The sequence below is a fragment of the Ambystoma mexicanum genome, chromosome 6q (genome assembly GCF_040938575.1).
Source record: "Ambystoma mexicanum isolate Mex_15411 chromosome 6q, UKY_AmexF1_1, whole genome shotgun sequence".
Classification (NCBI taxonomy): Eukaryota; Metazoa; Chordata; class Amphibia; order Caudata; family Ambystomatidae; genus Ambystoma; species Ambystoma mexicanum.
The window spans coordinates 1,628,189,992-1,628,194,991 of NC_090937.1; the positions used below are offsets into that span (position 1 = coordinate 1,628,189,992).

Here is a 5,000-nt window from a genome sequence, read left to right on the forward strand (position 1 = left end):
AACTGGCCCTTCCTTCCTTCCTTCCCATATCTGCCAGCTCGAGAAGGCTTGTTTTGTTGCACCTGGGAAGTAAAGTATCTATTTGCGAGAGAGAGAGAATGAGAGAGAGAGACAGAGAGAGAGAGACAGAGAGAGAAGGGGAAGGGGTGTTGGCAGTTAGGGTGTGAGCTAGAGAAATGAGGCCTGTCTGCAAAAGGCCATGGGATGGGAGTGCGTGGTTGCAGGTTGTTTGGCTTTGTAAGGCCTACTGCCCGCTTCACTCGAAACTGGGTCTAGGGTTGTCGGTTTGTAGGCTGTAAAAGCCCAGAAAAGCTCTTGTTCTCCAACCAGCAGAGTGGCGCAGCGGAAGCGTGCTGGGCCCATAACCCAGAGGTCGATGGATCGAAACCATCCTCTGCTAACTTTTTTCAAATTATGTTTTTGTGTCATGGCATTAGGGCACAAAGAGCTGTAAGTGCCTGGATGCAATGTCATTCCTTGAACTTGCTGCCTCGTTCCACTCTTGCGCTAAATAGGAGAGGGTCCCAGCCCAGCCAACAAAATGTACTGTTCAATCAAACCAAACTTAAAACCAAGCTCCTTTTTTAAGGGGTCCCGGGGAAATGTTGGGCTGACCGGCAAGACCTCATGATGCGAACTGCTTCTGCGTCAAACGCAAGCTTTTTTCATTCCCAGCCAATGACTTATTCTTATTTCTAAGGGCCGCTCCATCAGATAGCCCAGACAGGCAGGCGTTGGTGGTATAGTGGTGAGCATAGCTGCCTTCCAAGCAGTTGACCTGGGTTCGATTCCCTGCCAACGCAGATCAAATCTTTAAATTGTTCAAAATGCATTTTTTGGAAATCAGACTCATGCTGAAAGCAAAGCTGACACACTTTTCGTGAAAATCAAAACCCCATCCAGGAAAGGTTCTTGCATCCTAGTTTCTGCAACTGTCTATCGGTGAGGGGATTGAAGCGAGCAGGGCTCCTGGCCCCTCCCCGACAAAGCCCTGACGAAGGCCTGACAAAGGCCTATTCGCCTTGCCCTGACGGGCCTTGGTCCCAGCAGGCCACCGAGCACAGCACCTCAGCCTATTAGAGTGAGGTTTCAGGATCTCTCTCATCCTGTAAACCAACATACTGAAGAAGGTGAAACGTGTGGCTGCGCTCCTCACATGCTGAAGCAGCAGCAGCCCTTTCCCTGAAGCAAAGTTCCTTCATTCCTCCCTCCCATAACCCTTAGCAGGGGATTTATGGTAATTGAGTTGAGTTTCCAAACTGGCCCTTCCTTCCTTCCTTCCCATATCTGCCAGCTCGAGAAGGCTTGTTTTGTTGCACCTGGGAAGTAAAGTATCTATTTGCGAGAGAGAGAGAATGAGAGAGAGAGACAGAGAGAGAGAGACAGAGAGAGAAGGGGAAGGGGTGTTGGCAGTTAGGGTGTGAGCTAGAGAAATGAGGCCTGTCTGCAAAAGGCCATGGGATGGGAGTGCGTGGTTGCAGGTTGTTTGGCTTTGTAAGGCCTACTGCCCGCTTCACTCGAAACTGGGTCTAGGGTTGTCGGTTTGTAGGCTGTAAAAGCCCAGAAAAGCTCTTGTTCTCCAACCAGCAGAGTGGCGCAGCGGAAGCGTGCTGGGCCCATAACCCAGAGGTCGATGGATCGAAACCATCCTCTGCTAACTTTTTTCAAATTATGTTTTTGTGTCATGGCATTAGGGCAGAAAGAGCTGTAAGTGCCTGGATGCAATGTCATTCCTTGAACTTGCTGCCTCGTTCCACTCTTGCGCTAAATAGGAGAGGGTCCCAGCCCAGCCAACAAAATGTACTGTTCAATCAAACCAAACTTAAAACCAAGCTCCTTTTTTAAGGGGTCCCGGGGAAATGTTGGGCTGACCGGCAAGACCTCATGATGCGAACTGCTTCTGCGTCAAACGCAAGCTTTTTTCATTCCCAGCCAATGACTTATTCTTATTTCTAAGGGCCGCTCCATCAGATAGCCCAGACAGGCAGGCGTTGGTGGTATAGTGGTGAGCATAGCTGCCTTCCAAGCAGTTGACCCGGGTTCTATTCCCGGCCAACGCAGATCAAATCTTTAAATTGTTCAAAATGCATTTTTTGGAAATCAGACTCATGCTGAAAGCAAAGCTGACACACTTTTCGTGAAAATCAAAACCCCATCCAGGAAAGGTTCTTGCATCCTAGTTTCTGCAACTGTCTATCGGTGAGGGGATTGAAGCGAGCAGGGCTCCTGGCCCCTCCCCGACAAAGCCCTGACGAAGGCCTGACAAAGGCCTATTCGCCTTGCCCTGACGGGCCTTGGTCCCAGCAGGCCACCGAGCACAGCACCTCAGCCTATTAGAGTGAGGTTTCAGGATCTCTCTCATCCTGTAAACCAACATACTGAAGAAGGTGAAACGTGTGGCTGCGCTCCTCACATGCTGAAGCAGCAGCAGCCCTTTCCCTGAAGCAAAGTTCCTTCATTCCTCCCTCCCATAACCCTTAGCAGGGGATTTATGGTAATTGAGTTGAGTTTCCAAACTGGCCCTTCCTTCCTTCCTTCCCATATCTGCCAGCTCGAGAAGGCTTGTTTTGTTGCACCTGGGAAGTAAAGTATCTATTTGCGAGAGAGAGAGAATGAGAGAGAGAGACAGAGAGAGAGAGACAGAGAGAGAAGGGGAAGGGGTGTTGGCAGTTAGGGTGTGAGCTAGAGAAATGAGGCCTGTCTGCAAAAGGCCATGGGATGGGAGTGCGTGGTTGCAGGTTGTTTGGCTTTGTAAGGCCTACTGCCCGCTTCACTCGAAACTGGGTCTAGGGTTGTCGGTTTGTAGGCTGTAAAAGCCCAGAAAAGCTCTTGTTCTCCAACCAGCAGAGTGGCGCAGCGGAAGCGTGCTGGGTCCATAACCCAGAGGTCGATGGATCGAAACCATCCTCTGCTAACTTTTTTCAAATTATGTTTTTGTGTCATGGCATTAGGGCAGAAAGAGCTGTAAGTGCCTGGATGCAATGTCATTCCTTGAACTTGCTGCCTCGTTCCACTCTTGCGCTAAATAGGAGAGGGTCCCAGCCCAGCCAACAAAATGTACTGTTCAATCAAACCAAACTTAAAACCAAGCTCCTTTTTTAAGGGGTCCCGGGGAAATGTTGGGCTGACCGGCAAGACCTCATGATGCGAACTGCTTCTGCGTCAAACGCAAGCTTTTTTCATTCCCAGCCAATGACTTATTCTTATTTCTAAGGGCCGCTCCATCAGATAGCCCAGACAGGCAGGCGTTGGTGGTATAGTGGTGAGCATAGCTGCCTTCCAAGCAGTTGACCCGGGTTCGATTCCCGGCCAACGCAGATCAAATCTTTAAATTGTTCAAAATGCATTTTTTGGAAATCAGACTCATGCTGAAAGCAAAGCTGACACACTTTTCGTGAAAATCAAAACCCCATCCAGGAAAGGTTCTTGCATCCTAGTTTCTGCAACTGTCTATCGGTGAGGGGATTGAAGCGAGCAGGGCTCCTGGCCCCTCCCCGACAAAGCCCTGACGAAGGCCTGACAAAGGCCTATTCGCCTTGCCCTGTCGGGCCTTGGTCCCAGCAGGCCACCGAGCACAGCACCTCAGCCTATTAGAGTGAGGTTTCAGGATCTCTCTCATCCTGTAAACCAACATACTGAAGAAGGTGAAACGTGTGGCTGCGCTCCTCACATGCTGAAGCAGCAGCAGCCCTTTCCCTGAAGCAAAGTTCCTTCATTCCTCCCTCCCATAACCCTTAGCAGGGGATTTATGGTAATTGAGTTGAGTTTCCAAACTGGCCCTTCCTTCCTTCCTTCCCATATCTGCCAGCTCGAGAAGGCTTGTTTTGTTGCACCTGGGAAGTAAAGTATCTATTTGCGAGAGAGAGAGAATGAGAGAGAGAGACAGAGAGAGAGAGACAGAGAGAGAAGGGGAAGGGGTGTTGGCAGTTAGGGTGTGAGCTAGAGAAATGAGGCCTGTCTGCAAAAGGCCATGGGATGGGAGTGCGTGGTTGCAGGTTGTTTGGCTTTGTAAGGCCTACTGCCCGCTTCACTCGAAACTGGGTCTAGGGTTGTCGGTTTGTAGGCTGTAAAAGCCCAGAAAAGCTCTTGTTCTCCAACCAGCAGAGTGGCGCAGCGGAAGCGTGCTGGGCCCATAACCCAGAGGTCGATGGATCGAAACCATCCTCTGCTAACTTTTTTCAAATTATGTTTTTGTGTCATGGCATTAGGGCACAAAGAGCTGTAAGTGCCTGGATGCAATGTCATTCCTTGAACTTGCTGCCTCGTTCCACTCTTGCGCTAAATAGGAGAGGGTCCCAGCCCAGCCAACAAAATGTACTGTTCAATCAAACCAAACTTAAAACCAAGCTCCTTTTTTAAGGGGTCCCGGGGAAATGTTGGGCTGACCGGCAAGACCTCATGATGCGAACTGCTTCTGCGTCAAACGCAAGCTTTTTTCATTCCCAGCCAATGACTTATTCTTATTTCTAAGGGCCGCTCCATCAGATAGCCCAGACAGGCAGGCGTTGGTGGTATAGTGGTGAGCATAGCTGCCTTCCAAGCAGTTGACCTGGGTTCGATTCCCTGCCAACGCAGATCAAATCTTTAAATTGTTCAAAATGCATTTTTTGGAAATCAGACTCATGCTGAAAGCAAAGCTGACACACTTTTCGTGAAAATCAAAACCCCATCCAGGAAAGGTTCTTGCATCCTAGTTTCTGCAACTGTCTATCGGTGAGGGGATTGAAGCGAGCAGGGCTCCTGGCCCCTCCCCGACAAAGCCCTGACGAAGGCCTGACAAAGGCCTATTCGCCTTGCCCTGACGGGCCTTGGTCCCAGCAGGCCACCGAGCACAGCACCTCAGCCTATTAGAGTGAGGTTTCAGGATCTCTCTCATCCTGTAAACCAACATACTGAAGAAGGTGAAACGTGTGGCTGCGCTCCTCACATGCTGAAGCAGCAGCAGCCCTTTCCCTGAAGCAAAGTTCCTTCATTCCTCCCTCCCATAACCCTTAGCAGGG

General features: G+C 50.1%; 1 non-coding gene across 1 annotated transcript; it reads left to right on the forward strand.

Moving 5' to 3' along the window:
- Window positions 1-3,245: 3,245 nt before the first annotated feature.
- Window positions 3,246-3,317, forward strand: TRNAG-UCC (transfer RNA glycine (anticodon UCC)). Its single transcript has one exon. It is a non-coding gene; the product is annotated as a tRNA-Gly (tRNA).
- The last annotated feature ends 1,683 nt before the right edge of the window (window positions 3,318-5,000 follow it).